Source organism: Bos indicus x Bos taurus, chromosome 11 (genome assembly GCF_003369695.1).
Source record: "Bos indicus x Bos taurus breed Angus x Brahman F1 hybrid chromosome 11, Bos_hybrid_MaternalHap_v2.0, whole genome shotgun sequence".
Taxonomy (NCBI): domain Eukaryota; kingdom Metazoa; phylum Chordata; class Mammalia; order Artiodactyla; family Bovidae; genus Bos; species Bos indicus x Bos taurus.
In genome coordinates, this window is record NC_040086.1 from 18,494,661 (window position 1) to 18,519,256 (window position 24,596).

The window sequence follows — 24,596 nt, forward strand, 5'->3', positions numbered from 1 at the left end:
AAAGCATTGGCTTAATTATGTCTAACCCATGGGTTAGGGCATAGAAGGCGTCAGTTAAAGTGAAGATGTTTTTCACAAGAAATGTTATTCTAAATGCATGAATATCTTTACAAAAGTCCTAAAGAGATTAACCCTATTTCTGAGACACTACAACATACACAGCTATGCTTTTGGAGGAAAATAATAGTCAAAAGCCAGCACAGAGGAAAAAGTAGCTCCTCAAGAATTGAGGCTCCTCAGAAAGATAAGATTGAAATAAAAGAGATTCCTGGAGAAAGAGAACGAGGAGACCTAGCAAGCAACACACAATGCCCACTTCACAATGTTGCAGAGAACAAGCATGAAAAACATACATTTATGAGTTTCCCTCCTGAAGGCTGATGCTGAGAATCTCAAATAATTCAAGTTCTAAGGGAAGTATCTCAGTCTGGGTGCTGTGAAAAATCATCAGAGACTAGGTAGCTTATCAACAATAGAAATTGATTGTTCATAGTTCTAGAGGCTGGAAGTCCAAGCATGGGTAGGTAGGATCCTTGCCCAGATCACACACTCTCACTGTGTCCTCATATAGTAGAAGGTGTAGGGCTCTTTTATAAGAGTCTCTTTTATAAGACACCACTTCCAATCATGAGAGTTTCACTGAAGTACTCTCCAAAGACATCTGTACAAACCACCACCTCTGGAGATTAGGATTTCAACATGAATTGTAGGGGTACAAATATGTTCAGACGACAATAGGAAGGGAAACGTTTTAAAGTTAGAGTTGCTGATTGCCAAGGACAACCTATATTCATCTAGAACAAGACAGAATCTGTTCAGAATAGGTTTGTCTATTTTGATTTGGGTCCTAGACTTATGATTTAAAAATGCCACACAAATACCTTGAGAGAAAGGCTGAGTCCACTGTGCAGGAGAGGCATGTGACACTGAATGCTCACTTATTGAAGTATGATCAGACATGACCGACACCTACACTGAGCTTCTCCTGGGGTGTGTGCTATGTCGCTTCAGTCATGTCCAGCACTGCACGACACTGTGGACTGTAGCCTGTCGCGCCTCTGTCCGTGGGATTCTCCAGGCAAGAACACTAGAGTGAGTTGCTGTGTCCTCCCCCCGGGGATCTTCCTGACCCAGGGATCAAACCTGTGTCTAAGTCTCCTGCATCGGCAGATGTGTTCTTTACCACTAGAACCACTTGGGAAGCCCCTGAGGTTCTCCTATCAATTTCTAATTCTTCCTTCACTAAAAAACTGGAGGAGGAACTTCCCTGATGGTCCAGTGACTAGGACTCTGCAACTAAGAGTTCACGCGCTGTAACTAAAGAACCCACATGCCACAACTAAAACCTGGTGTGGCCAAAATAAATAAATAAATCTTAAAAAAAAAAAAAAAAAAGGAATTGGAGGAAACCTCTTAGCCCAGAAAGCTAAGGAAAGATGTCTTTGTTCTGATCTGTTCTCCCAGGTTTATTTTCTTCTTGCCTTATGGTTCCAATCCTCTTCCCAGGTTCCCTCATTTCCATGGTTTTACTCCACAACAGCTGGGACTGAAAAGGTTTTTATGTTTCCACCATGGCACATGAAAAATTCTCAAGTCTCTACTCATTCACTTATTTTGAAGTCTAAGATACAATTAACAAAAATGCTAAGTGGAACAGCTCCTTTCAATAGAATCTTTAAAATTCGTGCTTCCAATTACTTTAGAACACAGGAATGGCAGTTTTTTCTATGTGCCTAGTCCTGCAGCTTTCTCTCTCTCATCTCAGCATTCTGAATTCTAGCAAGCTGTTTCAGAGTTAGACCAGCAATATGTCCACCATAACAATTGAGAGGAATAACTCTCTGACTCGAATGTGAACTGAAAATAGATTCCTCATGGGAAGGAACCCATAGGTAGCTATCAAACAGAACAAAATATCTCCTGAATACAGTGGGATTCAAGAGCTTTCCATCTCATAATCACATAAAGATAAGGTTTCAAGCCTATGCATGGAAGGTGGAAAGTAGATAACTCACTAGAAGGCAGAATATAAAAGGATATGAGCTTTGTTTTTTAGTATTTTTGTTTTTATTTCTTGGCCACACCACACAGCATGTGGTATTCTAGTTCCCCAACCAGGGATTGAACCTGTGCCCCCTGCAGTGGAACCATCATCCTAACCACTGAACCACCAGGAAGTTCCAAAATCTGGGCTTTGGAATCCGTCAAACCTGAATTTTGTTTTATCTCCAACATTGCGTTGTGTGACACTAGGTAGATTACTGTCTCCCTGAAAAACGGCAGTAATTAAAATGTTTTCCTCTTAAGAATAAAATGTGTCAATGTATGCGAAAATAAGAAAAGATAGAGCTTCAAAAAAAATTAAATTGCTACCTTTCCAATGAGGCAAGAGTCTCTGCATAAATCTTCACCAATTTTCAGACACCCCAACAATTAGGTAGAACTTCGTAACTCCATAGTCAGGTAGAAATAGTTTCTTTGCCACAGTGAGAGATAGGAAAAGTACATTTTGGTTAAATCCTCTATAACAATGTTTCTCCAACTGCAAGTTAAAAACCCAATCATTAGTGAGTTCTGAAATCATTTTAGTGTTATGTAACCAGCATACTTTTTCAACAGAGTGACTTGGAAAAAAAAAAAGAGAGGGAAAGAAAAGAAAGAAGAAGATGAACATATAAGAGTAGCTATTACTTCATGAACATTTTGCTTCAGTTATAAATAATAGCCAAGCACCTTCCTCTTTTATACAGTAAGCATATTTTAAGTAACTTCTCTAGACAGTTGCACATACAGATACAGCCTAGGTCTGAGCTCTGTATTCATTCACATTTTACAAGGCGATCTCTCCTGCTTTCCTCCTGCCTGGAAATATCTTTCTTATGAACGTTGTGGGTCCCCGAGTTCAGCAAGGCCTAATTATATCGATGTTGTTCAGTGCTAAGTCATGTCTGACTCTTTTCAACCACATGGACTGTAATCCGCCAGGCTCCTCTGTCCATGGTTTTTCTCAGGCAAGAATACTGGAGTGGGCTGCCATTTCCCTCTCCAGCGGATCTTCCCAACCCAAGGATCAGATCGAACCCACATCTGCATTGCAGGTGAATTCTTTACCACTGAGCCACCAGGGAAGCCCATTACATCACATGGTGAAATTCAAAGTCAAGTTTTCCAGATCTATCCAAGGCAGCTAAATATCCTGAGCCACTATCTCAGCTCAGGGCTGGAATGTATAGAATGGAAAACGCAAAGGAAACAAAGCATAGAGGTTGGTTAAAAAGAAATGCCAGTTACTTATACTGTCACACAGGGAAAATTTACCATCTCCATTGAACAGTATCTTGGGTTCTTTTCAAAACAGGGCAAAACTCTGAAGGGAGCAAGATGAAAAAGTGAATACAAATTACTTTGATTTGGGCAAAAAGTGTAAATATACTGACAAACAACAGCCAAGCACTGTAAGTGACAGGAACTACTGAGATCCCTGGAGGGCCTGGCTCTTAATCAGGGATCATGAACAACACCCACAGGCCCGTGTGAGTTCCACCTCATGCTGACTGCCTTAGAGACTCACTCGAAACAGAGAGCAGTCTTTTCATTCATGCAGGAAAACCAGAGCAGACAGCAATCTCTGACCAAGGATCAGTGACCCCTGAAACTGGGTCACCTCTTCTCCATATTTGAAGCTCTCAGTGTCTCTCTAATGCTCTGATGGGAGGAAAAATCTGAATTCCTTAACAGGATTTACAAACTCAGCTTATATGACCTTGACTTAGCTTTTCAGCCTTCTAGTTCCCTCTAACTACTATGATCAACACCAGTGAACCTCTTTTCCAGGAATTCTCTTAGCAGCAGGCCTTTGCACATGTTACACTACCTGAACCACATTTTCCTACCACTTAATGTGCCAATTCCTATGCATCCCTCATAAGACTCACAGGTCACTTCTCTGTGAAACCTTCATTGCCCTGTTCTCTCACCAGACTGTGATGCTTGCCCCTCCACTGGGTCCCATGGAACCCTGTACTTCCCCATCATAACACTTTTTAAGCTAAATCCTAGTCATCTGCACGTTCTCCTATGCCCATAGCCCCACAGCCCATACGGCACAGACCCATGGCAGCAACTAAGTCTCTCTAATTCATAGTGCTTCTTTCTCGGTCTTCAGTTCTCATTCATTCTCAGCACCTGACTCAGTGATGGACAACAACAAACATTCTGTGATCTTTTTTGCCACCATAACTGTGTTCTCCATGTGTCTTGAACTCTGTCTCCTCTGGGGCTTTTTTCCCACTCACTATAGGTATTACTTCTTTTTTGTATAGATGGATATTTAAGAAGAACTTAATAAAAGAACTGTTCACAAGGCTGTGGGCAGAATATAGAGAAACCACAGAGGATAATATCAAACAACCCCAAGGCTGGTAACAACAGAAAACCACAACCGAAGCTTCCAGAATTCAGAGAGAAAGTTGTGTGGAGAGGACCCCTTAACAGGAGCAGTGTCCTTTGCAGAGGAGATAATACAGGGAGGGATTTAAACAGAATATCCACTCCGCCCCACCCCATCTCCCACTGATACCCGTCATTGGCCAAGCAGCTGAAATCCAGAGGACAAGTGAGCTCACTGATGCAAGGCTTCCAGGTGAGCCTCACTGGGCACAAAGCAAGATGTGGAAGGTTAGAGAGGGAATCCAAAAATGTCCAGCCCACATAATGCTGATGACACTTAGGCAGAACCTGAAATCACACAGCCTTTTTGTACATGATGAGTCGTAGCTACGCAGACAAAACATTTCTCTTGTCTACAGAGTTTTGCTGCTCCCTTGACATTCTGGTTCACGTAAATCATCTGCAGTCCTTTAACAAAATGGCACTGCTACCACCAGCTCTATCAAAAATTAAGACCAAAGCCACAGGTTAGTGAAATCTGAAAAAAGTTGTATGTTACTGGAAAGTCTTTTTGGAAAATAACTTATGGCAACATAAAATGTTTAATGTCACCTAATAACCTATATGCCTTATTTTAAAAATACTTTTGATTAGATGACCTACAGAGTATTCTTTTGAGAGCAGTCTAAATTATTATTATCCAATTCTTATGTAGATTTATAATTAATCTAACAACTAAGATCTGACCATGAATATGCCTTTGCCATCTGGTATCTTTACCCTGAATTTGATCATGAATAATACATAGCCATCTGACAGTTGAATCCAATCCATAATGTGGCCATACATGATGCAGATCCATCCATAGTGTGCTAATTTGCATTCTCCATCATTTTCCTCTAATTCCTACCCAAAGCTTTTTCACTGAGTTTCAGGCACCCAGGGAGCAGTCCACCTACACACCAGGCCATATGGGATGCAGTGTGTATTCTCCAGTGTCCAGGGCCTGATCCTAATTTTCACCAACCGAGCCAAAATGTGTCACTCCAAACATGGTCAGGGGCACTCTTGGGCATTCATAAGATGCTTAATGGGGCTTTCAGTACTGTGTTGCTGATAGTGTGTGTTTTAATTAGACTTCTAAGTGCACATTTATTTTTCCCACTAGACCAGGCTTACATGCAGGCGAAAGAGACAGTGTGTGACTGTAGGTGTCAGACAGTGGCTGGTGAGCATGATCACCTTAAAAGGAGTGAAGTGTTAGTATTTAAAATCATAGGCCAAATAAAATGTCACCCACCTGACCTCATCATCTGGCCTTGTCCAGTGTTACATACCTGTACTTCATCTCTTGCAAATTGGAACTTGTTTATGGCTTCTTTTTTAGCTACACCTTTCTGGACTGGTTGAGACCACTGAAATCCTAATTCACATGTCATTCTAATTCAAATATTTATAATAGACAGTGTTCATCAAAATGAAAAATATTTCTCGGCCCAATTTGGCTGGTGGGCCATCAGGTTATAAAATTTGTTTTATGTGGTTATTAAGGTGTTTCTTTCCATCAGACTTGACCCGGGGGCACTCTTAGTAAGTGAAGCATAGAATACTTGCAGTTCACAGCCATGATATATTTCCCTCAACAATTAATTCTATACTCCCTATAAAATTCCTACTACAATGGTTGGAAATAGAGAAGTTTGGAGGGCAATTTAGTGTTGGTAGAAATCTATGAGATAAATTTTGTAGTTGTTGACTTTGAAATGAAGTAAATGCATGACCCTTATTTTGAAAGTAGTGTCACCTGAACTTGAGAGTAACCATAATCTATATGCATAAATGGGACGGAAGAGTTCTAAATGGTGAACAGTTTATTCCATACCATGTGCTCAGCAAAGTTGGCACTTGATTTTTTTTAACTGCGAGTAGCAGATCCTGTAATTCCACTTTCATTGAACCTTATTTCAGCATAGCCAGAGTCCTTGTTGGAAAGCCATTGCCTTTGTCGATAAGGCTGGGGCCCTGTCACTTGTACATGAGTTTCCCTGTGCTTATGACCATCTTGATCCTTCACAGCAAACTGATGGGGGACGACCTGACTATAGAGGCTCTAGAGCAAGCAAACCACAAGTCAGCCAATGACCCACAAGCCCATGGAGCCTAAGGGCTTGCCTCTCAGGGACAGAGTCATGGAACAAAGTGATCAGATACCCAGTCTAGGGGCATGTGAAAGGGAGATGTAGATACATGACAGTTAGGAAGGCAGGAGAAATCTGAGAGTAAACAGTAAAGGCAGTAAACAGAAGCCAAGGGCAGGCAGAAGCCTTAAGATCAGAATGACACAGACAGTTGACTTAGACAGTTTGATGCACCCCCGGGTGGATGGCCAGAAACAGAAAGTAGGCACATACTGCTTGGAGAGGGGATAACACAGCCACAGTGCTGAGCTGCGTGCATCCAGAGTGACCTTGCAGCACTGAAGGATGCAGTGAAGTGAAGTGAAGTTGCTCAGTCATGCCTGACTCTTTGCCACCCCATGGACTGTAGTCTACCAGGCTCCTCCATCCATGGGATTTTCCAGGCAAGAATACTGGAGTGGGTTGCCATTTCCTTCTCCAGGAGATCTTCCCAACCCAGGGATTGAACCTGGGTCTTCCACATTGTAAGCAGACACTTTACCTCCTGAGCCACCAGGGAAGTGATGGGACTGAGGGATGAGTGCTGGTTAAATCCCTGAGATACTGTTTCTACTCTCTAATCCCTAATGATATTTGAGATTGCAATCCCATAAAAAGCCCTATTTAACCATGTAATTTCTGATATAAGTTGCAAAAATTAATCAATTTTTAAAATTGAGTAGGATTTATTTCTGAATTAATTAATCTTGTTAATGACCCAGAGTGATACATCTCCATAATTCTTATATTTGTTTTGTTTTCACCATTTGGAATCTACCCTCTCTGCCCCCTATTTATGAAGTTAGTGCTTCTGGGTGGGAGCACTACTAGACTTCTGAGAGGGACAATTCTTTGTTGAGTAGGTCTCTTCTATGCATCACAAGGCAATTCCTAAAATGACCCTCTCACCCTCCCACTGTGACATCTAAAAATCAACCTACACCTTTCCAAATGTCCGCTAGGGGGTAGTACTGGTTGGTTAAGAGCTGTTGAGCTAAGTCTTCCCATTCTTCAAAGAGCAGCTCAAATTCAACTTTCTCTTAATTCTTTGGTTATTCCAGACTGTATTGATCTCTGTACCTTCTTTGAATCCCAACTGCAGTTAGAGTCTGTAACTCATCATTGACTTCTTCTTCATTTCTTCATGTGTGTTGGTTTCTCATCTCAATTTGATCATAAATTCTTCAAGAGCAGCAAAAAGTCTAAAGATGTTTTTGTATCCCACATGGTACCTAACATAGTGCTGAGTAGCCAGTGAATTCTGTCTGTTTCCATACCGTCTAGTTTCTGGTTATCTCTTCAGCAATGTTTCCTACCATATCTCCACACTCACTTCAGCCCTTTTCCCTCTAGTAATTAAAAGAAGCTATCTTCATATGGTTTATTTTGATAGAAGTTCTATGTATACTGCAACTGAAAGTGTTTTTGTTACTGTTAAGTATAGAGCTTTAGAAATGTCAAGTAAGTCATGTTGGTTAACTTGAGAAGTTTTTCAAATATCTATATCCCGAGAGACTGTTTCTTGTTCCTATTAATTATTGAAAAAGAAGTTTTAAAATAATGATGCTTATAGGTTTGTCTTCTGAGTCCAAATTTTTATTTTTAAATATGAATTGTATAAATATTTTTCATAACTTCAAAAAAAAGACAGCTAATTTTTAGAGTTCCCTGAACATACCCTGTTGGTTCACCATTATGCCTCTATAGATTCTGTACTTCTTGCATAAATAATGTACTCAATTGCCCTTCTTCTAGGTGAAATCCTATCCAATTTTCAAATTCCAGTGTCTATAGATAACCGCTCCCTCTCTGTAGTTTTATGAATTTCTATTTATGTATAAAGTCTCTATTTACCTGCTTCTTGCTTTTAAACGGGACAGGGACTGTGTCTAATTCACTTCCCTAGCATTTATGATTGGTACTTGGTAGAAGCTGAGTAAGTGTTGGTTGATTATGCTTGGTTGTACCAGATTTTTAATATTTATAAGCATGAGCCACACCATGGGGAATGGAGAAGAATATTAGTCACTACATGGGAAGCAGTCTTTACCTTTTTCCTGAACTGTAGCTTCTTTTTCACTAAATAACTCTGAAGGAATGGAATATATGAGTCTCACTACTGTACCGAACTTGATTCCAACTTACATATACTAGACAGTTTCATTAAAGCACTTAGAACAGTCAACTTGGTTATGCCTTAATTTCTCTCATTTGGTGTGCTCCCTTTCAAATTGTGCCAATGAAATACTGAAGACACTACATCAGCTGTTATCAGTAAGAAATTAACTCAGCCTGAATAGTCGACCAGGAGGCAAAACAAAATAATAGTCTGCATTTCATTACAATAGATTGTTTTATTTCTATTCGACACTGGACTGGGAAGAGTGCCCTCCGTTACTTCCCTATGGTAAAGAACAGTGATATACATATGAGTATGAAGAGCATTTTGCAAATCATCGTCCTCATCATACAGGAAATCCTGTCAACTAATACTCTGCCAAAGAGAGAAGTATTTGTAGATACAAATGAATCAACAAGGGACTTCCGCGGTGGTCCACTGGCTAAGACTCTGCATTCTCAATGCATAAATGAATCAACAGACTTGTGGATTCAGAGATGCTTTTAACAATATAGGCCCAGTAAGGAGCATGTGGCGATCAGCTATGATCTTATTCAGTTCCACTGATAACTGATGGAGTTCTGATTGGTAAGGAGAAGGCAAAGTGCCTTCAATGCTAATGGACCAAAGACCTGAGTCCAACTAGGTGCTGTTAAGGCCTTCACTTGAAATGAAAGAGCTACTGCCTCAGGGTCCTTCTGTGAGGGCTCTTTGTATCACCAGGGACCATCAGGTGGGTCAGAGTGGACTCACAGAGACACTAAGAAAACCAGGAAACCACAGTTTCAACATCGAGAGGAAATGGAGGGAAGAATGGAAAGGTGAAGAATTCCACAAGGTCAACTGCAGTTCATTTCCTTCTTTATATTTCTACTAGGTTTGTAGTAACTAAATAGATTATTGCAAAGGTCTCTAACTTAACAGACATTTTCCTATATGGTACCCGGAAATGGTTGCACAAGTGTATGAAATGAAATGGTGATGGAAATCCGTTAGAAGAGACACGCCTACCTTTGGCAGTGCTATTTAATATAAATATGTTTTTATACTAACTACATCTTATAAATTGTATCCATTTTACATTTGACTTTGAAGGTATGGGACAGGTAAAAGGTCCTTAGACTCCTCTTTTGTAAAATGGAGATATTTCCTTTCCAAAGTTGTGGTGTGAAATAGAAATAATAAATGTAATGTATTATACTACTAGGCGCAGAGGAAGGATACAATGGTCAGTGATACTATTACATACATTGAGGGCTGAAGCAAGATAGAGTGCCATGGTCTCATCAAATTAACATATCATTTAACTGAATATTTTGATCATGCAAAAAGTTAGCCAAGGGAATAAAATAAGCAATTTAAATCCTTTTACCAAAGGACAGATCCTAAAACTACAGACAGAAAGCCCACTGTACCTCAGATTCACTCACTTAAGAACTGCAGCTCTACAGAAATTTATGGGCATAAATTACAATTCTTTGGTGCCCTGAGAAATATTTTGCACTCACTCAGCTGACTGCTTCTAGATATTCCTTCTCTCACCTTTCTCAGGGGCTTTCCCACTCCTCAGAGAAGAAAGCACCAGAGTGTAATGGAAAGAGCTTGAGTTTTGCTATTAAATGGATGGAGGTTTCAAGTCAGACTTTGCCGATTGTTGGCCATGAAACTTTTGCAGGCTACTTAATTTATTGAGTTTCATTCTACTTATTTTGGAAGATTGTGGATAGCATGTTGAGGAGAAAAGGGCAAGATGTTTGTGTGTGAGAGAGAGAGAGAGAGAGAGAGTGTGTGTGTGTGTGTGTAGTATATGGGGGAATTGTAGATAATGGATTAGGAATTAACCAGAAAATTAAGATTAATAGCCCTGGGATGTGTTACATAAATTTATTATAGAGTTGTTACCACATCTATGTCTGAATTCTCCCCCTCTCTTCAATTCACGGGAAAAAAAAATGCTCCAAGAATAATCTGGGACAGAAGTATTGGATTAAGAACAATAAACCTTTCATTTTGAGGCAGGTACGGTTTATTTTGTCTGAATATTTGACTATTTGATTTGTCTCTCTGTGCCTTTATCTTTTTCTTCCAAATGCTTTGTTAAATTAAGATGATCTAAAATATCTTTTCTAGGGACTTCCCTGGTGGTCCAGTGGCTAAGACTCTGCACTCATAACGCAGGGGGCCCCGGTTCGAGCCCTGGTCAGGGAAATAGATCCCACATGCTGCAACTAAAAAATCCTGTATGCTGCAATGAAGACTGAATATCCCACATGCTGCAATTAAGACCTGGTGTAGCCAAATAAATAAATAAATATTTTAAATAAATAAAATAAAATATCTTTTCTACCCTTGACATTCTGTCTCTGCCATTAACTTTGCTTCCCCATTCAGGCTATCATCTCATTTTTTCAAGTTTTATTTAACTATTATAATTAAATAATTTTATATTTACAGGAAACTTCAAAAATGATATTTCCCATATTCCCTTCACTGAGATTCTATAACTTGATCAAATCAGATTTGCCATATGCCTACCAGTATATAGCAGGGGTTTTCCTGGTGGCTCAGTGGCAAGGAATTCACCTGCAATTCAGGAGACGCAGGAGACATGGGTTCAATCCCTGGATCAGGAATATCCCCCGGAGAAAGAAATGGCAACCCACTCTGGTGCTATTGCCTGGAGAATCTCATGGACAGAGGATCTTGGCAGGCTACAGTCCATGTGGTCACAGAGTCAGGCACAACTCAGTGACTAAACAACAACAAACAATACAGGAACGGTTATTTTGACTAGCTAGGGTTATTTATTATTTTGACTAGTTAGATAAGACTGTAAATTCCAGACCTGATCTCTTAAAAGCCTCTTGTGTGCTCCATCCATGCTGTCTTTCCTCCTTTCTGCTGGCTGTAGTCAGGGCTTGCAGTAGAAGCCTCTGAAGCCTTACGGGACACAGCTGGTACTAAATGGATGGAATGTGGATCCCTAAATGTATGCATGGACCCCAACCCCTACCAACTTTTGCTAGATTGTGAAATAAATGGGAAAAAAACAAAAAACAAAAAACTTCTATTGTGTTAACCCACTGAGATTTGGAAGTTGTGTGTTATAGCCATCAGGTTTTTCTGATCAACATAGACATGAAGTCCCAAAGGGGCAGGATTTATTTCCATTAAATTGTTTGCCTAGGGTCTAGCACAGTCCTATGTACAGATGGGAACCTAAATGCTTTTGAAGATGGTGAAGAAGAGAATGAAAGATGGCATGGAGCTACAGGGAGTAACCTAATTTGCAAGAATAGTACAGCTAAATGCACCTGTTTTCCTACAAAGATTTCACAAGGATTACCTGGGAAAAAAAGAGGAGGGTGAAAAAATTCTACTGGGAATGGTAGCAAAAGCAATAGACTTGGAAACAGCTCAGATTAAGTGAAAGGTCCCAAAAGGTTTCTGGTTCACAATTTTAAGCCAATGTAAGAGCAAGTAATTAAAATATTCTGGAAACTAGACCACAGTGTACATTAGTAGCATAAAAATCCTTTTGTCTCAGCACCAAGTTTATTAATAGAAAGTTAAATGGGAAATAAAGCATAATCAAACAGTGCGAATAAATAGGGATAATTGACCAGTTTTCTATAACTTTCTAAGAAACTTCCCCCCTGGTAATTGTGAAGGAATGAAGTCTCACGTGTCTATCACTTACCAAAATGTGATGCTTTTTCATTGCAATATATCCCCCCAAAGCCCCATTCTGCTATAGAAACAATAGGACCTCAATTTTTGTGATCAAACCTCATTTTATAATTCGCTGAGTATATTCTTTTCCAAACTTTCAGTGCAAAGAGTGAGTCTCACATAAATAAGTGAGATTTATGAAGAATCTATTACTGTGAGATTTCATGTGTGGACAATACAGAGATCTCTTCCAGCATCCCTTCCCCCCAGTCTGCTCAAGGGGGTCCCAAAGACTCAAGCTTCCTACTCTGGCCTTAAGAACTCTTGGCACATTTACGTAGCAAAGAAAATGGATTTGCCAAAAACTTCTGGATCTATCAGCTAAAGTGCCCCCATTTAGTGGTTCTGCATGTTACAGCTGCTGATTGAGTAGTCTTTAGTGGCCTAGAGGAGAAATGCTACCATAGTCACCAAAGCAAGTTATGTGAGGAAGTCTGTGGCTTCCAGCCTACTCTAGTCTGGGACCCAGGGGACAGGCCAAGAAAAGTTGAGCTTTACGGTTTAGAATATAGTTCACTGATAGTGAGAAGAACTCATCTTCAAATATGTTATCCGTAGTCATTTTAAGTTTAAAAACATGGAGGATATGCATAAATAAGGAGGAACTAACTCCTCCATAAGAGGTAATACAATAATCAGTTTATTAATTTAATAGCTGCTGTACACAAATTTAGGGATGACAAAGCCCACATGTGAACTGCCTCAAAGAATTAACATATTAACTTTGGTAAGATGAAGTCAGTTCACAGCACTAAGCTGGGGACAAACTTTAATAAATTAACTCCACCCCATATCTTCCAATTCCAGATTTTTAAAAAATTATACTAACGCATATATATGGAATTTAGAAAGATGGTAACAATAACCCTGTGTACGAGACAGCAAAAGAGACAGTGATGTATAGAACAGTCTTATGGACTCTGTGGGAGAGGGAGAGGGTGGGAAGATTTGGGAGAATGGCATTTAAACATGTAAAATATCATGTATGAAACGAGATGCCAGTCCAGGTTCGATGCACGATACTGGATGCTTGGGGCTAGTGCACTGGGACGACCCAGAGGGATGGTATGGGGAGGGAGGAGGGAGGAGGGTTCAGGATGGGGAACACATGTATACCTGTGGCGGATTCATTTTGATATTTGGCAAAACTAATACAATTATGTAAAGTTTAAAAATAAAATAAAATTTTAAAAAAAATTGACACTGCTCCTTGGAAGAAAAGTTGTAACAAACCTAGACAGCTTATTATAAAGCAGAAACATCACTTTGCCAACAAAGGTCCATGTAATCAAAGCTATGGTTTTTCCAGTAGTCATATAACAGATATGAGAGTTGGACCATAAAGAGGGCTGAGTGCCGAAGAATTGATGTTTTCAAACTGTGGTGCTGGAGAAAACTCCTGAGAGTCCCTTGGACAGCAAAGAGATAAAACCAGTCAATCCTAAAGGAAATCAACCGTGAATATTCATCAGAAGGACTGATGCTGAAGCTGAAGCTCCAATACATTGGCCACCTGATGCGAAGAGCCGACTCACTGGAAGAGACCTGATGCTGTGAAAAATTGAAGGCAGGAGGAGAAGCGGACGACAGAGGATGAGATGGGTTGGATGGCATCACTCAATGGACATGAGTTTGAGCAAACTCTGAAAGACGGTAAAGGACAGGGAAGCCTGGCGTGCTGCAGTCATTGGGATGCAAAGAGTCAGACATGACTGAGCAACTGAACAACAGCAGCAACAAATTGAAGGATAATTGCTTTATGTACTGTTTGGTTTCTGCCATACATCAACATGAATCAGCCATAGATATACACATGTCCCCTCCTCCCCTCTCCCTCCCCTTCCCATTCCTCTAGGTTGTTGCAGAGCTCCAACTTGAGCTCCCTGAGTCATACAGCAAATTCCCCAATTCCTGATTTTTAAAGCTGGGTTCTAAAGCCTGGGTAGATATTAAAACTACTCAGACATGATTGGAATTCACCTCAAATTTTCTCTGAGGAAATCAGTCTTTTATCCTAGTTATGCCTTTGGCAGAGTAAGCTAGATGAAAATGCCCTCTTTGGAGTACTTTTTATGAAATCTAATTATGCTGCCTATTTTGAGGATTCTGCTACTTTCTATTGAGTGTTTGTTTCCATTTTATTTTTTTCTTGGGTGTGAGGGGTGTTAATTCCTTAGTATTCCTCCTGCAGAACAAGCCCTCCCTGACCCTCATCCATCTCCTGTGTATATAAGAAATCATTAGCCAAGCACTTTGGCTTTCTAGTGGGTTCAGCCTTGCCCAGGGATTAACCATTTGACTGGTGACACACAGGGTTACTGTATACTTTATCTTCCAAATTGGGACACTTTTTAAAGCACTCTTATTGATTACACCTTGACAGCCAGCATAAACCAGACAATCTTGGACAAACCAGGACATATGATAACACTATTGGGAATTGAAAACAGAGTAGCGTGCTCCTGTGTCTCAGATACTATAAAATCTCCCACAGGACATTCATTTCTCTTGGAGGACTGACAAAACAGGCCCATCAATGTTGTGTCAGCTGGAGGCGATATAGCATACTGGTTGAGCACAAGGGCTCTGGCTTTCCTCCACCTCCTGCTCCCCGTCTTTGAATGATATCTTACTGCATCTCAGCCCTAGAACCAGATATCCTGGGCTCAGATCCCAGCACTTTGTTTTCGAAAACACGTGTTGTCGTTGTTGAGTCACTCAGTCGTGTCTGACTCTTTGAAACCCCGTGGGCCACAGCACGCCAGGCTTCCCTGTCCTTCACTATCTCCCAGAGTTTGCTCATACTCATGCCCAATGCGTCAGCGATGCCATACAATCATCTCTACATCTGTCGCCCCCTTCTCCACCTGCCCTCAATCTTTCCCAGAATCAGGGTCTTTTCCAATGAGTCAGATCTTTACATCAAGTGGTCAAAGTATTGGAGCTTCAGCATCAGTCTTTCCAATGAATAGTCAGGGTTGCCTTTGCAAAGACACTTCTGGGTCTCAGTTTCTTCATCTATAAAATGATGATAATATTTGAAAATGACTCATAAGGTTCTGTAAAACAAAATGAGTTAGTAGCTATTGGGACTTCTTTGTGGCCCAGTAGCAAGACTCTATGCTCCCAGTGCAGGGGTCTGGGGTTACAGCCCTGGTCGGGGAACAAGATCCTGCATGCCCCAACCAAAGATCCCACGTGCCGCAACTAAGACTTGTTGCAGCCAAAACAAATAAATAAAATGAGTTAACAGCTATAAAATAATTATTAGAAAGTCTGGTACATCATAAGCACTCAATTACCTGTTGGCTGTTTCAGCAGTAACCCTTTTTCTTCATGAGATTATACACCCGGGAATGCGCCTTCCAGCCTTGCCTGCCTGTTAGTACTCTGCCATCCCGTTTGTGTGTCACACGTCTTTCTATCTAAGCACTCTAGGCTTATGTGACTGTTCTTTTTTTATGCCCTGGTGATTGCCTAGGCATTTTTGTCCCCCCATTATTCTTCATATGCTGGTTCCTTTTTAGTTTCAGTATATCCATATAGTTGCCTCCAGCCAAATACGTTGAGGACTCTTTCACTATTCAAAGTCACTTCTATACAATAAAGTGCTAAAGAGCAGACAAAATGAATCTGCAACTTCACGTTTACTGACACATCACTCTGTCTCATATCTTCTTGGGAGTTTGATGTCAGGCATTGGTTTCTAGCCTCTTACTGCCTGAAGGTTACAAAAGAATTGCATCTTGAGAATCATCATTAGTATCTTCTGCTAGAATATGCATGGCTTTGTGACAATTTAATAAATCTTGCATGAAAACTGACATGGAGCCACCTTTTGTCAAAGAAATTGTGGGGAAAGTGTGCTTCCCAGGTCTCATAAGGAACATGACCTTCATTCTTCCTGTGTATTGAGGTGCCTTATCCAAGGCATCTGAAAGCAGAAAAAAATACCTGTTCTAATCTCTTAGCAGGTATTAGCAACTGCAAAGTTGAAAGTATTTATGAGAACATTAGAGAAAAAAAAAGAAAGAAGTATGCTGTGCTCATAAGTGTTTGGTATATTTACATTAACTGATTAAGGTATTAGGTTTAATTATAGTATCTTATTCTTAACTTCACAGAAATGACAAGGAGGATAAAGGAGAAAGGTCCCTACATCCATAGACCACACCCTGTCTCTGTGACCATGGTTCTCACCATCTTATTGTCATCAACACTAACAATTACTGAATATTTATTCTGCTTCTGGCATTTCACATGTCTCATCTCATTTAATCATAAAAATCAAACAATCAGAGAGGATCTTTCAGTAGTGTCATAGTACAGGCCACAGTAGAAGGAAACAGAGGTGTATTAACATTAAATGACTTTGCCAAGGTCAGTGAACTGGAACATAAAACCAGATCAGGTTGGATCCAACATTCGCCTTAACTGCTAAGTTATCATATCTGTGTCTTTCTCAGGGAAAGGATGGATTCACTGTACCTGGGAGAAGTCCTCGAAGTATGTGTTTACAAACAGCAAATCAGTAGAAACACCTTGAATTCATGGAGAACACCATGTAAACAGGCCGAAGGCTACGTCAAAGTGAGCTATCAGTGAGAATCCTACTATGATATGGTACTGTGCAAGGCAGACATGTTGGAACTGGTGATTTTAATCGACTGGTAAATTATCTTTAAAGGCTATTTTATTCTTCTGTCCAGTGAAGCATATGCCAAAGTTCAAGATTGGAGTGGGTTGCCATTTCCTTCTCCAATGCATGAAAGTGAAAAGTGAAAGTGAAGTCGCTCAGTCGTGTCCGAGCCTTAGCATGGACTGCAGCCTACCAGGCTCCTCCGCCCATGGGATTTTCCAGGCAAGAGTACTGGAGTGGGGTGCCATTGCCCTCTCCAAGATGAAGAATACTCCTTCAAAAAAGTGGGCCTAGCCATTGTTTCATTGATGAATGACTTCCATGTCAGAGAGACCACACTAGGTAAGTGTTCAAGAGGTTCACTGCCCTTGTGCCTTAAATGTTTTAAGACTGATTACAACTGTACTACAACTCTATTGAGGGAACTCTTTAAGGAGCAGGTGGTATGTTCTGGAAGTTTCCATCTAAGACTAAGCATGAAGATAATTATAATGATTAATATTTAAAGCACTTAATAGGTCATAAGTATTTTATATGTATTAATTTAGTTAATTCTCATAATAACTATAAGAAATAGCACTTTTAGTCCTTCATTATAATTAACAAAACTGAAAGGTAGTCAATCTTTCTAATTGGTGGAGCCCAGAGGTCTTAGGGGGAAAAAAATCTCAGCAATGAACTTAGTGTCCTTGGCATCAAGGGTCAGGAAGGGCTAGGTTGGCACTGGAAATATGAACATAGGTTGTACTAGCTGCCTTTTGTTGAGCATTTACTATCACCTGGCCTAACACTAAACCCAATACTAACAGTATCTTATTCTATCCCCACATCAATGCTTCCTGGAAGGCATTACCATTCTGTTTTGCAGATAGGAAACCAAGATTCACAAAGGTTATTTGCCTGTCATCTCACAATGATTAGTAACACAATCAATGTTTGAACACAAGTGTTTTTATCTTTGTCTGTGTTTTCATCTCCATGACCTACAGCAAGTCTTTGCTTAGATTAAAATTTCCCTCTGCCGTTTAAACTTATCCACTTTTTCTTTAGTTTTCTGAAGATTATTCCTAATTTTTAAAAATGTATGGATATGCTTAGTTTTCCTTCTCAGTGTTTAAAATGATCAATATCCATGTCTCCCAAACAAGGCAAAAACTTGAGCACACTTTTACTTCTACTCACTTTGTACTTGTCTTGGTGGTATGTCATCTAGGCCATTGATTCATTGTTAAAATTATAAGAAAAATATTTTAAATTATTGCTTCTGTATACATTATAAATGTGATCAACTTCTTTGCAAATGCTTTCTCTCCCATTCTCATTTATCCCTCCCTCCAGACTGACCTTTCTTTTTCAGAGCACCTCTTGAGAGCATTTTGAAGAGAGTCTTTGAGTGGTGAAATTTTTTAAATTTTATAAGGCAGAGAATTTCTTTATTAAAATGGTAGTTTATCTGGATATAAAATTCTAAGTTCAAAGTTCTTTGCCTTTAAAACTTTGAAGACATTATCCACTGCTGCTGTTGAGAATCCAGACATCAACTAATACTAGCTCAGGTCTTTCTTGCTCTCTGGAATCTTTAACATTTTTCTCTTTGTCTTAATGTTCTTAAATTTAACAATTGGCTGTCTGAATATTGATTTTAGTTTTCTTATCTGTTCTGTTCAGCACCCCATTAGCCTTTTCATCCTTAGCTTTATCTTTCTTTAACCCTGGGACATTCTGATTCATGCTTCCTCCTCTCTGTTGGCTCCTTTATGATCTTTTGGAAATTCTCTCTTATAGATTTTGACACTTTCATTTCTGTATTTCATTCTCAATATTTTTCATGGGTGCCATCTCTCTCCAATGTCTTCCAGAAAAGATTTGTGACTCAACTTTTTGATTCACTAGTTTGTACTTCAGCTGTTCCCATCTCACTAGCTGGTTTTTTCCTTTTTTCAATCTCAACAGTTGTTTTAATACCCCCAATTTGAAATTAGTTCTTTTTCCTGCTCCGTGATTTCAAAATTTTCCCTTATCTCTCTGTGAGAATATTTATTAAGGCCATTTTAAAGTCATAGTCTGTTTCATTAGCTCTGCTTCTTCTGGAAAGGCTTTTAATTTCGGTTCTCTTTCTCATTTGAAGCTTATGTTCCTCCAACATCTAATCTTTTTTTCTTGAGAGCAGTTCTTCATTCCTTTAGGGCAATGGCCTTGGCCCCAGTCCCAATCTTCAGGGAGTGGAGAAAAAGTCTACCTTGAAGCTGAAAAATTTTATTGCTGCAGCCTGCCTTCACCAATTCCAGCCCCCTTGGTCCTGATCTTAGGGGACCTGTGCCCTGGGCACTGCTCTAAGCAGTCATGGGGCAGCCACCTTTTCCTATATGCCAAGTGCAGGAAGACTGGGAAGGAATGAAGGGTACAAGGAGACTCCAGCTTGTCTGCCTGTACACCTCCCAGTGAGTTCTCCACCACAGAGAACCACTGCCCACCTCATTCCCACGGGCTCCTATTCACCTGGGCTGTGTGAGCAGGGGTAGGAAACTGCTGTGATCCCCACACTCTGAACTTCCAGTTTCAGGCCTACCTTAAAAAAACACGGGGGAAAGAAAAGAGACGGAATTATAAGTTTTATCCTCCATCCTTCTTTCCATCTCCAGACTCTGCTCTCCATCCAAAAATAAGACTTCTTCCCCTCTAAACAAAGTTCAATTTTGTATCAGTTACTGAGACCCATCATCGTCTCTATGTCTCTGTGGTCATAGCCAGATTCATAGGTGACTGTCCTGTGTAACTGCACAGGACATCATGTTCAGAAGGTCCCCCCACATGATTCAATGCTCTGTGGTCACCATCTTGAAAATCATGTAGCCAGTGTTCCTGTACCATCTCCAAGTCTGGCTTCCACATTTGGTGTCAGATCACCAAGTTATCCCAAACTAACAAAACCACAATTTCTAGGGAATTCACTCCCATAGTTCCCTGCTCATGGTCATGAACTAACTATATCTTCAGGGTTAACAGAATTTCAATAAATTATTTTTGATGAGAAAGAATGATGGTTCAAATGAGCATTTCATGTCTATTATGACAACTGCAAAGAAGCAGTACCTGCTCAAATCTTCAGAGAAGCCAGACGGCCCTAAAGTTATATGGGTGGGTTCTCATCTAGGAAATGTCTGCTGCTGCTGTTGCTAAGTCACTTCAGTCGTGTCCGACCCTGTGCGACCCCATAGATGGCAGCCCATCAGGCCCTGCCATCCCTGGGATTCTCCAGGCAAGCACACTGGAGTGGGTTGCCATATCCCTCTCCAAAGCATGAAAGTGAAAAGTGAAAGTGAAGTCTCTCTGTCGTGTCCGACTCTTAGCGACCCCATGGACGGCAGCCTACCAGGCTCCTCCATCCATGGGATTTTCCAGGCAGGAGTACTGGAGTGGGGTGCCATCTAGCACTCCCCTTTTTTATGTAGACTGGAATTTAGGAAACATAAACTTTGGTAGGTAAAACCTCATAGTTTCTTTTACCTTGAAAGAGCTATCAGTTCAGTTCAGTTCAGTCGCTCAGTAGTGTCCAACTCTTTGTGACCCCATGAATCACAGCATGCCAGGCCTCCCTGTCCATCACCAACTCCCGGAGTTCACTCAAACTCATGTCCATTGAGTCGGTAACGCCATCCAGCCATCTCATCCTCTGTCGTCCCCTTCTCCTCTTGCCCCCAATCCCTCCCAGCATCAGAGTCTTTTCAAATGAATCAACTCTTCACATGAGGTGGTGAAAGTATTGGAGTTTCAGCTTCAGCATCAGTCCTTCCAAAGAACACCCCGAACTGATCTCCTTTAGGATGGACTGGTTGGATCTCCTTGCAGTCCAAGGGACTCTCAAGAGTCTTCTCCAACACCACAGTTCAAAAGCATCAATTCTTCGGTGTTCAGCCTTCTTCACAGTCCAACTCTCATATCCATACATGACCACAGGAAAAACCATAGCCTTGACTAGACAAACCTTTGTTGGCAAAGTAATATCTCTGCTTTTCAATATGCTATCTAGGTTGGCCGTAACTTTCCTTCCAAGGAGTAAGCGTCTTTTAATTTCATGGCTGCAATCACCATCTGCAGTGATTTTGGAGCCCTAAAAAATAAAGTCTGACACTGTTTCCACTGTTTCCCCATCTATTTCCCATGAAGTGATGGGACCAGACACCATGATCTTAGTTTTCTGAATGTTGAGCTTTAAGCCAACTTTTTCATGCTCCTCTTTCACTTTCATCAAGAGGCTTTTTAGTTCCTCTTCACTTTCTGCCATAAGGGTGGTGTCATCTGCATATCTGAGGTTATTGATATTTCTCCTGGCAATCTTGATTCCAGCTTGTGTTTCTTCCAGTCCAGCGTTTCTCATGATATACTCTGCATATAAGTTAAATAAGCAGGGTGACAATATACAGCCTTGATGTACTCCTTTTCCTATTTGGAACCAGTCTGTTGTTCCATGTCCAGTTCTAACTGTTGCTTCCTGACCTGCATATAGGTTTCCCAAGAGCCAGGTCAGGTGGTCTGGTATTCCCATCTCTTTCAGAATTGTCCACAGTTTATTGTGATCCACACAGTCAAAGGCTTTGGCATAGTCAATAAAGCAGAAATAGATGTTTTTCTGGAACTCTCTTGCTTTTTCCATGATCCAGCAGATGTTGGCAATTTGGTCTCTGGTTCCTCTGCCTTTTCTAAAACCAGCTTGAACATCTGGAACTTCACAGTTCACATACTGCTGAAGCCTGGCTTGAAGAATTTTGAGCATTACTTTACTAGCGTGTGAGATGAGTGCAATTGTGTGGTAGTTTGAGCATTCTTTGGCATTGCCTTTCTTTGGGATTGGAATGAAAACTGACCTTTTCCAGTCCTGTGGCCACTGCTGTTTTCCAAATTTGCTGGCATATTGAGTGCAGCACTTTCACAGCATCATCTTTCAGGATTTGAAATAGCTCAACTGGAATTCCATCTCCTCCACTAGCTTTGTTTGTAGTGATGCTTTCTAAGGCCCAGTTGACTTCACATTCCAGGATGTCTGGCTCTAGGTGAGTGATCACACCATTGTGATTATCTTGGTCATGAAGCTCTTTTTTGTACAGTTCTTCTGTGTATTCTTGCCACCTCTTCTCAATATCTTCTGCTTCTGTTAGGTCCATACATTTCTGTCCTTTATTGAGCCCATCTTTGCATGAAATAGCTATAGACACATGAAAATCATAAATATACACCTAGAAACATGTTTTCCTTGGAATAAGCTCTATGGCTTCACAAGATTGTCAAATATCCAGACAAAGAAAAGGTTAAAAGTTACTACTCCATGGGTTCTGGAAGAGAGAGAATTCAATTGTTCCTACACACACCCAGAGCACAGCACATAAAAGATTTCTCACTTGATACTATACTTTCTCATCCTGAAGGTATGAATTATTATCAATCACTAATTATTGATGAGAACTATTTGGGTTAAGAATATGCATCTGTTAAGACATGAGTTAAGAATATGAGTTAAGAATATTGTGTGATTTTAACATCAATTTGAAAAAGGATCAGCAAATATTATAAACGTATCCTGCATGAAATGATCCAATTTTTGTTAACCTTTTTACCAGATTTCCTTCCTGATTACAAAATTCTAAGTAATAATTTTTTTTTAATTTGTCCAATAGGATGGGCACACTGATTACAAATATCAGTTTATTGTGTTGGCGTCCATTTATGCTAATTATACTCCATTGGAGATGTCTATTACCAAACATTTCTTTAAAGTAAGGAAAGTACATTCACTCTTACTGTCACTGAATCCAGTGTTTCTCCCTGCAATTCTCCCTTCCCCAGTTGCTGAGTCCCAGCGCAATTCCACCCAAACATCAGAAAGTTCTTGTCGCTTCAGTTAATTGACTGCATTCAACAAAGAGAAAAAGTACAATGTGTGGCTTATATTTTCCTAGCCCACCTGATAATTACCAGCATTGAAAGTTAGAGATGTGCAGTGATTGGCAATTCGATGCATTCATTCCCTAGCAATAGGACCGGTAGACAGCTTAGTAAAAGCTCAGAAGAAAGGAATAGTTAACAATAGCTGACGTTGATGCTGTGCTGTTTTCTGAAAATGTAAGCTCTTTACAGATACTCTCAAAACAACCCTACATCTAAGAGCTTCTCTGGTGGCTCAGATGGTAAAGAATCAGCCTGCAATGCCGGAGAACTGGGTTTGAGCCCTGGATAAGGAAGCTCCCCTGCAGTAGGAAATAGCAACCCGCTCTAGTATTCTTGCCTGGAAAATTCCATGGACAGGGGAGCCTGGTGGGCTACAGTTCATGGGTCGCAAAGAGTCAGACATGACTGAATGACTAACATACACACAGACATACACACATACTACACACGTCTCAGAAGCTATCACCATCCCATTTGAGGAAACTGAGGCACAGAGGAAGAAAATTATTTTGATCATAATCAAACAAGTCAGTGGAGGAGCTGGAGACTTGACGCAGCTGATTGATTCTATAAGCCAATACTCAAAACCACTACTGTGATATCTGCTCCCAGATTTGGAGCTCCTGCTGAGCACAACACCAGAGTTGCCACACATCTAGTTAATAGAATTCCAATGAATAGCAAATAAATCAGATCATGCAGTTAGTCTGTGTCAACTTATCATGGGAAAACATGGAGTCTTCTATAGCATTTTTGAAATAATGGAACTATCCTACAAAGCCCTAGGAGGTCTGCAAGGAATTCAGGGACAGCCAGGTTGGGGCAGAACAAACCTACTTCTTTTCCATGTAAACAGTGCCTTCATCTTCATGCCTCTGAGGTCAGAGGCAGAGTCCAACACACAACTGTGCAAATAAACATTCATTGAATTGAACTAAATTAAGTGTAACCTGGCACAAGTTACATCTCTTAAGACTGAAAGTGAAGAGGTCGATCTAGATTTGTAGTTTTCAACCCTGGCTGCACATGAACATCACCTAGGAAGCTTGTAAAAAGCACAGATGTTCCAACTCCAACCCAGAGATTTTGGCCTGAAGTGGGTTCCAAGCGTTGCTTCTCTCTCTCTCTCTGGCAATCTCTTTCTCTCAGCTGCAATGATTCTAACGTAAAGTTGAAGTTGAAAACCATAGACCAGTGTTTCTCAAAAGTTTGTTGTCTGGACCAGCAGAATCAGTCTACAAACAACTCAAGATCACACTGAAGGGCCTTCCCTAGTGGTCCAGTGGTTAAGAATCTGCTTCACAATGCAGGGTACATGGGTCCAATCCTTGATTAGGGAACTAAGATCCCACGTGCCAAAGAGCACCTAAGCCGGTGTGCTGCAACTGCTGAGCCCATATGCCACAGCTCGAGAGTCTGCAAGCTGAAATAATGATCCTGCAAAGGCAATGGCACCCCACTCCAGTACTCTTGCCTGGAAAATCCCATGGATGGAGAAGCCTGGTAGGCTGCAGTCCATGGGGTTGCTGGGGGTCGAACATGACTGAGCGACTTCACTTTCACTTTTCACTTTCATGCGTTGGAGAAGGAAATGGCA

The 24,596-nt window shown here is 40.6% G+C and overlaps 1 non-coding gene and 1 pseudogene across 1 annotated transcript; both read left to right on the forward strand.

The window, feature by feature from the left end:
- The window catches only part of LOC113900695, a 105,106-nt pseudogene that overhangs the window by 36,992 nt on the left and 43,518 nt on the right, over positions 1-24,596 (forward strand).
- TRNAM-CAU lies at positions 10,821-10,893 on the forward strand. The gene has a single exon. It is a non-coding gene; the product is annotated as a tRNA-Met (tRNA).